This window comes from Anas acuta, chromosome Z (assembly GCF_963932015.1).
Source record: "Anas acuta chromosome Z, bAnaAcu1.1, whole genome shotgun sequence".
Taxonomy (NCBI): Eukaryota; Metazoa; Chordata; class Aves; order Anseriformes; family Anatidae; genus Anas; species Anas acuta.
The window spans coordinates 1,104,816-1,116,127 of record NC_089017.1 but is presented as its reverse complement, the minus strand read 5'-3'; positions in this window follow the sequence as shown (position 1 = coordinate 1,116,127).

Sequence of the window (11,312 nt, the reverse complement as noted above, 5' to 3'; positions counted from 1 at the left end):
AATTTAGTTTAAAAAAATCATTTATGTACATTAAGCCGGGGAAAAAAAAATCACACAACACTTTGGCATTGAGCAAGGTCCCAGCTGCAGTGCAATCACATTGAACTGAATCCATGCTAAAGTTTGTTCTCCCCAGGCAGAATGGGCACACCATTTGACTGAATGGCTCCTCGGGGAGTGCTTACATGCTACATTTTCTTTGGCAGGGAAGCCAACTTGCAAAGTTCCCCGCTGTCCCTTCAGCTGTGTTGATACAGCTGTGTGGGGCTGCAGCATGAAGCAGGTCTCTGAAATTATCTGGGTCAAAACAAGCAATGCAACCTTTTTTTCTCTGATTTATTTTATCATTTTTGGACGTTTTGTTTTGCAGAACAGCACCAGAAACTGTTGTGCTGGTACAGCAGAAGGCAGGGAGGTGCGAGGGCAGGGAACGAAAGGATGTGAGGGAAGGGAAAAAGATGAGGGCAACGGGAAAGTCTTTAGAGAAGAAAACTAAATAAATGTGCATAGCTTCATTCCTGCTTTTTGTGCTGTTTGCCTTCTTGATTGGCAAGGGTTTGAGCTGGGTGAATAGGTAACAGTTCACTTTAAAAGGGAAGAAAAAATGTCCCCAAGTTAGAAGAAAAGGACCAACATGGGAAAGCTATATATTGTTATTCATTTTCCTGGCACATATGATGGATTCCTTTTTAATACCCCTAGCACTTTGCAATTTGAACTGCTGCCCGCTATTTATTTAAGTTTAATCTATGTCATTTCTCTCTGTTATTTTTTTTATCTTCTTTCCCACTGCCCCTCAAGTTTTGTATTTCTAGTCAGACTCCTATAATATTAGGAAGTCTTTTCAGGGTTTGGGACTGGGTTTGTGGGGAGAAAAAAAGCTCAATAAATTATATATGCAATTTGTAACTGTCAGAGTACAAAATACATAGTACTTTAAAAATAAAGCGAATGTATGAATTTACATTCCATACTGGGAACTTATATTTTAAACTGAAACTAAAGCCTTTATCTGAAATGTCAGGGTTATAGATGGTGCCTTTATATATATATAAAAATTTGCATAGTTTTTATCAAAATGATGCACTTAGCTGATTTTACATTCCAACCTTTTATTTAGGAATGGGGGAAAGATAATATTTCAGAAGAATATGAGAAATTCCTCACTTTTATTCAGGCCAGTCCATCAAGCTGTCTTGTACTGGTTCACTTTGGACAGGGGAGCCTTTTTTGGTGGTTGTTCAGGATATATTCAGGAAGGATTCTGGGTCTGGTCTTGGTTTTCAGACCCCATCCCTTAAGTGTCACACCTCCCATGCTCTTTTTGCACCAGAAGTCCTACACGATGGTGAATGCCTTGAGCAGTACTGAAGATTAATTTAGGAATCTCCAGTTGGAGCAGTGAAGGTGTTTTTTGTTTTGTTTTGCTTTGCTTTGCTTTGTTTTGTTTTGCTTCTTTTTTTTTTTTTTTTTTTTTCGTTGTTTCCTCATGGGCTTTGTTTTCTTTTGAAGCCCCATATTGAGTTCAGGATTGCATCAACTTCAGGTCCCCTTGTGATCAGCTGCAACTTCCCAGTCACTGCATGCTGTGGGACTTTGCTTCACAGAATGGTGCAAACTGACTGTGGTTCTCCCAGAGCCTGAGTTCATCACCGCCTAACTCAGCCTTTCAGAGCTGGCTTCCCCTGTCCCAGTGCTGGTTAGCCATGTGACAACCCAGCTCAGGAAGCAAGCCAACAAAAACCTGATCCATCTCTTTTATAGCATTGGATTTCTTCTGGCTGAACTCCCTGAACTGATTCGCTCAGCAAACTTGGGAACAGGAGGGCTGGTGCAGGTGGGGCAGGGCGCCTGTCTCTGACAGCCCCATTAGAGCTCGTCCTGCCGTAGAGCAACACCTTTGAACTGTCTAATGGTTGTTGACAGAATATTTTAGCACTGAAACTGCTTGCTTCAGTCTTTGGTGTTTGGTGTCTGGCAGGTAGTGTAAGCATCTTAACCAGGGAAATGAAATTAATGAGTATCCCATCCAGTGCACTAACACATAATAGAACTGGATAGAGGGAAGTTTAGATCAAATAAATTCAAATGGAAAAGAATGAATTCTGTCAAGGTGCTTAAGCACACTGTGAGCTTACCAGAGAAGGTGGTAAATTCACAGTGGAGTGTTTATGCCAGGACTGGATGTCTTACTTAACGATAAGCTATAGTTCAGCCACCAGCAAGTTATTGGGCTTGATAGTGTTCAGTTAGGAAGAAAGAAAGAATAATTCCCTCCACTGTGGTGGGTGAAATTCTGTGGCCTGTGTCAAACAGAAGGTCATGCTTGCAGAGGGCTATGATCAATTCTCTTTTGAGATCTATGAATCTCTGCTGGTGGGTGTATGAAGGTTGCTGTTTGCTATGTGTTTTACTGAATATGCGAAAGGAAGTCCCATACCTCACATACATTAAATTGGTTGCAGAAGTATGCAGTTCTCAGAATTACCGAGCCTTTGAACACACACCCCTCAGTACAAACAGTAAATAACTGCAGCATTGTCTGGCCACTCACAGATTGCCAGAGCCCTAAAATTTGGGTTGTTGTGTCTATGGTTTTTATATCCTTTTGCCAAGAAAGTAATGGAAATTGGAAATGGAAAATCTTTCACATTTGGCCCCTTTGGCCCCTGTGACTTGAATGGACCCCACAGCCTTACTACTATGGAACCTGGATTCCCATCTGGGAGAATGCAATCATTGGAAAAGTTTTGTCCAACTCCTATGAACAGAACAGACGGGATCCCACAGTAGTCTGTTAGAAACATCAGATGACATCTATCCTTTCTGATGAAGGTCTAGCTTTGTGCTCCAAGGGAAAGGAGGAGGAAACAAACAAATAAACAAACAAAAATCAAAAGAAAAACAAACCACCCGTTATCTCAATTATAAAATTAACTTCCGCTGTCTTCTCTCTTCATTGAAGTCTATACTCTTTCTGAAGCATCTCCAGAATTTCAATAAAAAGCTAGAATCGGGGTTCAGAAATTCTTCCATCTTCTAGGTGCTGTTGCAATTGTCCCCTGGCTTCACTGGTCCATGGAAAGCAATATTAACCCAGTGGCATGCTGCAGCCTCAATAGTGCATTCCTGGTTTTGTCTCATTAGACCACTAGAGCTTCCAAAGACCTTTAGTAAATTGGAGTGTCTTCTAGCCGCTATGTTTTCCACAGAAGGGTGACAGAAGTGTTTTTGTTGGGTCTGTCTGAGCTGGAGTCACCTTTTCCCTGCAGCAGCCCACACAGTGCTGTGCTCTGCACTTGTAGCTGGAGCAGCACTGATATCACTCAAGTGTTGTGTCTATTGCTGAGTAGTGCTGGCACAGCATCAGGACTCCTTCCAAGCCCCAAAGAGCCAGCAGGCTGGAGGTGGGCAAGTGATGGGAAGGGGACATTGCCAGGGCAGCTGACCTAAACCAACCAAAGGGATATTCCATAACTCCTGATGTCACACTCAGCAATAAAAAGGGGGGCTCTCCTGGGGGAGGGGGCTATTCCTCCTGAACAACCACTACGTGTTTGAGGCCCTGCTTCCCAGGATGTGGCCGAACATCGCTCATTGATGGGAAGTAGAGAATAATTTTTTTCCATCTCTCTGTACTTCCGCGTGGACTTATTGTTTCTTTTGTTTCTTTTTCTCCCCTTTCCCTTCAATTAAACCTGTCTCATCTCAAACCTTGAGTTCTCTGTGTTGTATTTTCTCCCCCTTCCTCTTTGAGGAGAGGGAGAGTGAGAGAGCGGTTGTGGTGGAGCTCGACTGCCCACCTGAGTAAAACCACCACAGTGTTACAGGCTCCCATGCCCTTTGGTTATAAAGTCCTGCCAGCTGGGTTTAGCTTATTCATGTAAGAATCTTTGATTTATTTTTTTGAAGATGAAAATCTCTCTCTGTTACAGAGAGTTTACATCTCCATCTGAGAGAGCTGAAAGTTGTAAATCACAACATAAGATTTTTTTCTTCATTTTTAATATTGATTTCTTAAACATGATCTCAGTTTTTGGGGTGCGGAAGGGCAGACTGGTATAGTTATCCTGCCTCTCTCAGAAACCAATACCTCCTACTATTTATTGCTGCTCTGCAGAAAAGTGAGTTTTACTACTTGTCGAGATTATGTGATTCTAAGGCAGTGGAAATTACAATGTGTTATGTGCAGCCTCTGGGCATAGGGCTGCAATTCTAATGTGGGCAAAATCCCCCACTGCTGTCTCTTCCTAAGAAGCAAACATCTCATCCATTTTCCTCGTTTCCTCTCTTTGATGTTCTTACTGAAATTAATCATTTGACAGCAGCAAACGCTTGCTACTGGCCTCCTGTGACTTAGCTATCTATCATGGATTTTATTTAATATAATAGTACAAAGCCTTCTTGCATTCAAATCTGTTTTGATGTTTGTTTGGGAAGTTCATGAGTTATTATCTCCTTCCCCCCACTGATTCAAGCCATGTAGAGCTTAGGAATTGCTGTTTGTCATTCCATAGCTACTGTAGCCATGTGTAGCAGTTGTGGTATTATACTAAGCTTATTCTGTTCCTCAAGCACAGGTTGCCACCTTCTTATCACCCCCTGGAGATAAAGAGGAATCTCTTTACAGCTTTGTGCAGAGCCTGTGCGATGCACCAAGGCCACAGCAAACCCATAGTGCAGCACACATTTGTGGCCAGAGATGGCTGTCTTATTTGCATGTTTGTTAGGCTGGGATCTCACTAAAACAAGAACAGACCCAAACCAAGCCTGGGAGTGAAACTTTCCACTGATAGGGCTGTATTAGCAGGAGATGGGCAGGGAACCAAGGTGCACTTTAACAACCTTTAAAGCTGTGCATTTTGCCACAGCCAGTCATTCAATGCAGAAACAGGCATGTAGCCTTGAAATAGATGTCAAGCAGGAGCACACAGAGCTCATTTGACTGGCTTGGACAATATACTCACCGTAGCTGCAACCTGTGTGATCTACCCAAGTTCACGTAGTAATCTATGTCATGTTGGAGAAAGCTGAAATTCCTTGCCTTAGTATTCCAGTACCTTACCAAGAAATGCTTTGTCTCCTCTCTGTCTTCTGTGGGGTTTTAAACTGCTCTGATAACTGAACTAGTGAACAGTAAGTGGAGATCATCTGGGGATTTGTCTCAAAATTGTGCTACAGCTCCACAACAAATCACTGCAGCTACTGTCAAACTTATACATATATATTTACAGGAATACAGCAAAGGGCCATATTGCTACTAGAGACAAGCACAGAAGAAAACATCAAACCAGTGCTCTGATTTGGGGTTGCAATCTGGGTTTGTCAGTGGAGACTCCCATCTCAAGACCAAAATCTGTCTGATCAACCCAATAACACCATTGTGCAAAGAAACTTATGTGTTTTCTGTCTTTAGCTATTGGCTTCCCAAGCCCATTGCCTAACAGTTGAAATATTTTAAGCATTATTCCTGTAGCATTCAGACAAAAATATTACATTCACCCATTTTTCTATAAGTGTTTTAATAACCTATTAAAACAGATAAAATGGATCATTCGTAGGATCAGTAAAAATAACTGGGGAAAATAACATTTAAAATACTAATCAATGTTTTTACCAAAACTATTTCCATAATTTCTCTTAAAATAAAATAAATTGTTTCAGTCAGCTACGAAAAGGGCAGTTTGGTGCTATTTAGTAATGTCCTTTTTCACATGTTCTGAGATTAGTTCTTTGAGAAGGCTTTGTCAGTGATTAGAGAGCAAAGGCTACCTTCTCAAAGGGCTTTGAGGGGAAGGACTAGAGCTCTAAACTGAAGACAGTTGGAAAGATTGGAATGCTTTTTAAGAATATAGAGATGAGTTTGAATGATTGGTTACAGAGTTACAAAGTGGTTAAGGTTGGCAGGCATCTCTGGAAGTTGTCTGGTCCAACCCTTGCTCAAGCAGGGACCCCCCAGAGCAGGGAGCCCAGGACCATGTTCAGGTGGTTTTTGAAGATTCTCCAATGAGGAGACTCCACAGCCTCTGGGCAGCCTGGGAGCCTATTTATTGTGAAGACTTGTCACCTGCACAATAAAGAAGATTTTCTTCATGTTCAGATGATTCTTCCTGTGTTTCAGTTTGTGCCCATTGCCTCTTGTCCAGGCACCACTGAAAAGAGATTGGCCCCCATCTTCCTGACACTCTTCCTTATGATATTTGTCAGCAAGATGTCCTCCCCTCCCCTCCCCTCTCCGTTCCTCTCCTCCCCTCTCTGCTCCGCTCCACAGACCCACCTCTCTCAGCCTTTCCTCATAAGAAAGACGCTCCAGTCCTTTAACCATCTTTGCAGTCCTCCTCTGGACCATCTCAGCTTTGATTCAGACCAACTGTGTCCTTCTGGGTAGATAGTTTAGGTTTAGCAAATGGAGACAGCTAAATCAGACCACTGTCATCCTGTAGTCAGACAGGTGCTTTTAGGGAAAGAGTGGGGTCGCTAACACTGTGCTTTTGGACCTCCTGTCTTTTCTGTTAACACCATAAGTACCATAACACCATGAGTTGAGCTAGGGAATAGAGAAAGCACTCCAAATGTTGAATCCTATATAGAACATATGATAAAAATATAAAAGATTTTTGTGCACGTCATGAGATGAAAAGCTATTAGAATTAGTAGTTAATTTCTGCTGCTGAATTTTTATCTTAGAAAAAAAAAAAAAAAAAGATTATTTTAGGAATGGCTAAAAAAGAACCATTAAAAGAATGTTGAATTGGAAATAATATATTGATCTCATTGATGCATATTTATTTATTTAATTTTTAATCAGAGATGTGGTGTCTGCTGTATTACCTGAAATATTGACATCATAACTGTCTATCAAAGGCCTTTCATTGCTTTGGGAACATTATCTGCACTAGAGCTGGTGTTGCAGAGACCGGTAAGTTGATTCTTTAGTATTCTTCCATGACACAAAACCTTAAAAATTAACATGTTTTGACTAAAGCACTAGACCATGTGGAATATTCAGAATACTTGAGTTGATGTGCCTGTTGACTCCAAAGGCAGGGCAAACAAAAATAATCCTTATGAAATCTAACATTTTATGTAAATATGGTTCTCTTGTGCTTTCTTATTGCCTATGGCAGAAATATTAATAAACACAAAACTGTTGCTGTTTTAGGGAGTGGATTTTTCTGTGTAGGAGAGTAGCTGTTATCCCAGAGCCACAATTATATATGGCTAAATCATCAATTCTCTTTTAAGTCCTTAGGGAAATTCTATGTTATGCTGCAAAACCAAAGGGTGGTAATTAAGAAGAACTACAGCAATGTGTTAATAGCAATGAGAGTTGAGGAGGGACTGTTAAAACCACCCAACAGGAGTTATTTTTTTCAGTCTAAGTCATGACTCCTTTATTGTCTGTTGGATTTCTCCCAGGAAAAACTGCCAAGAGACTGGCAGAGCCACATATGTAGATACTTGCTTCCTTTACCTGCTAGGTCAACACCATGTTGGTACATGGTGGGGTCTTACTAAAAGGAAAATATCTCTTTGTTAAATCCAACAAAAGCCAAAGACTATCATACAGTAATTTCATCTGCTATCAACCTCATAATTTGATTTCATTATGTATTGTATTAATGTAGTGATTTGATCATTTTGAGTCTATTGATTTACTGATTTAATTTTAATTGTGACCTCAATTTGACCATTGCGTTGTTCAATCTTTAATTATCCTAGTAAAAATGTAGTATATTAGCTCACTAATAGGTGCTTTTAAGTGAACATTTGCTTGCTCATCCTTTTAAATAAATCCATTAAACGTATACAGAACTGTTTTATTCTGTCTGCCTGCAATGTGGGTCACACACTTTGAAGATACAATTAACCTCAAGTGAGAAATTTGCAAGCCACTAAGTTATTGTACTGAAAAGTAAAACCAAGGTCTTTTCACCTTTTAATGTAAGACACTATAAAGCCTTCAGTTTCTTGCTGGAGAGAGAATTCTGGAGCACAGATGAAAAGATAGGATGAAATGAACAGAAATGCTGAAGTTTGGGGTTTTCTTTTTCCTCTTTTTTTCCATTAGGATATCACTCAGGGACTACAGTACCACAAAGGGCCCATCTGGTGGCACTATTAGCTGAAGTCTTTATTTCACAAACAGAAGGACAGATCTTATACAAGGGAAAAAAAAAAAAAAAAAAAAAAAAAAAGAAAGGAAAAGGACAATTCTCACTAATGGTGCTATTCATGTTGCAGTAGTCAAGTAAAATGCTCAAGGTTCATTTTATGTGACTGTAACATCACCTTCTTTTCAGTCCCATTCTCAAGATTCCTGCAGGAATCCTTTATTTGCAGTTACAATAAATATCAGAGAATAGAAAAATGTCCCTTGTTAAATAAATGTCTAAATGTGAAATCATCTACAGATATGGGGAAGCAGGGGGAGAGGGGTCGATTTTTTTTTTTTTTTTTCCCAGTAGCATCAGGAAATTGGTAATACTGAACCTGGTAAACTTATTAACATTCATAAGAAGAAATTTAGAAACTTGAAATGCAGATGTATGGAGCACATATATATATGGAGGAAATTTTTATCTAGTAGTTTATTTTAGATTCTAAGGCATTCAGTATGATCTTACTTGAAACTGTTTATAAAGATACCTTTGTTCTTTCATGCTTTATGTGTTAATGAAAAGCTGATAGTCCTTTTCTTGGATTCAATACACCCCTTTAAAGCCATTGAGATTACTGAATTTTTAGTGGCAGTGACCTTGTGTCACTGATAGATACATTCAGGTGCCTAAACATTGATGTCCAGGGCCATTTTATCTTTCTTTGGGTATCTAAGACATCTCCATTGTGTTTCAGATAAGACACACGAAACGGGGAGTGCCCACATCCCTTTGGATACGGGCACCAGGGAGAAGCTGTGTGGTCTCCTCTCACTGAGTGATATAAGACCTTTGTAAACTCAGGATGCCTTAGTTCTCTACGGAATTAATGCAGAGGGAGTTCATAGAAGCTACCTAGGCCCTGGGGTGCCTCAACCTCCTGGTGGCAGTGAAGGTGAGATGTTTGAAATCCTCCCTATTCACATCAGCATTTGCACATGGCTCTAGACTGGAGCTCCATCCATCTTCCCCTCCTGGATGTTTTCACAGAATCACAGAATCAGTGGCAATTTAACCTGCCACTTGTTTGGTCCTGGCTTTGGCATTCTTAGGACACTTTCATGAACTAATTTATCTCACTAATATGGGAGAAAATATCTTGGGAGAGGGAAGAGTGAGTAGTTTTCTGCTATTTTAATCAATTAAATTAGTTCAGCACAGGGTCCTGCAGCAGCCAGAGTCTGCTCAAGGGACAATGGGGCCTTATTGCCGTGACAGAGGTATAAGAAAGAGGGACAGAGACCTTTTCTGACAGCAGAAATACATTATGGCATTTTCCTGCATTTGAAACAGAACAGTATTTCTTGCATCTCCCCTTGGAGTGGCATTTACACTCTCCATTAGGCCAGCTGCCTGTTTTCAGGCCCCATGCCAGCAGCTCTCCCCCACACTTGTCGTGGGAGGATATCTGGCACCTCCCTCAGAACTTCCTATACCACCTGCAGAGCTACTCGCCTGACTTTGTGGTGCTGGGTGAGTTTTGTGTCTTTTGAAAATGGTAATTAGATGCTGTAATTAGAACAGCCGCACCCAAAAAAAGCAAGTGGGTACCTCAGAGCTGTTCTGAAAGCAACAGTAAACAGTAAAACAGTAAAAATCCTAACTTGAGATGAACACTTGGGAAAGTCTTGCTATTGTCTCCAATTTCTGGTTCAAAAAGAGATGTGATAGCTCATTACTTACCCCGCCTACGTAACTTAGGTACTTAACTATCTAAAATTCTTCCAGTTAAGGTTGTAGGGGTGGACTTCAGTTGTGATTGCTGTGGAAGTTTCATTGAATTTAGGTCCCCTTCTTAATCAAGCCATTAACTTTTAAAGAAGCAGAAGAGATGAGCATAATGTAGCAGCAATAAAAATAATTAAGGTTGGAAATGGGTCTTTGTTGCTGTCTGGGAATTTGCAGAGGAAATCTAAGTTTTGACTTATACTGTTATTGTCATGCTGCATTGATATTCAGTCTGATGGTTGCACAATGAATCTCTCTTTTTTTTCCGGCGTAATGTGAGACAAATCTACACAAGATGAAAATATCTACGTGTTCAAAATGCAGACTTTTAACCTGATACAGTAAGAAAGGAAGTTTATAATTGAAAATTAATTCATACTGGGAAGTGCAGTCAATAGACAATTACTAAGATACAGCTTCTGTTTATTGCTTGAGGAATTTTACACAAGATTTATAACATCTAAAAGCAATTACCTTTACATGTAAAGAACAGTCTAAAAAGATGAAACTTAATTACTATTGAAGCCTTCAAACATTCTTTATCTTGTATATATAATCACCAACCAGAGAGTAATTAAAAAAAAAAAAAAAAAAGATGTGAAAGTCAACGTTACCCATGTCAAAAAGATTATATAAAAATCCCTACATTGTCCACAATTCTTGTTCTATCAGTTTTACAGGAGAGTGGCACTACTATTTTACTCCACATATAAGAAATGAAAATCAGATCTAATGTTTGTGAACTTGAGGTCAAATAGGATCATTTTTTTGATAGTCAGGTGCATCACTGTCTCTTTCATCTTATATACCCACCCACTCTTTAGACCCCACTGATAATCTCAGAAATATGGGAGCTGCATTCTTCCTGTAAAGAAGAATCTAAAGGTGCTTCACCAGGTACATTAATTTAAGTTAGTCAAATGGAAACTTTGGTTTGGGAACCAATGATCTGCTCAGAGCTCTGACTCATAAGAAATTCCTAATGACATCAAAATGGGATTGTCATTCTAGGTCCACTCTTCAGCCCCTTTTGCCTGAGTGAACAGGCATATTTGGTGAGACTGCCCTCTCAAAATACATCCTTGGAACAAGTTATAGTGGTGACAAAATGCCTGATATACTGGGGACTGTGTTAACTTGGAAAGTGAGATACTGAATGCATGACATGAACACATTTGAAAAAATGTCAAAGTAAAGGATCTATAGAGATACAAAAGCAAAGCAGCCACATACAAGTAGGAGTCCCAACACCAAATAGGGAAGGTGGTTCAGAGTGTGAAGACCACCTTAGCTAAGCAAGAGACCCATGGCACTGGCCAAGTTGGGTTAGTATTGAATAATGCAAAGGTGAGTGCTATTTATTCAGACTCTTGGTTTTCTGTTATACACAGCCCCACAACCAAACCTTTGCTGAATTCAGGATAT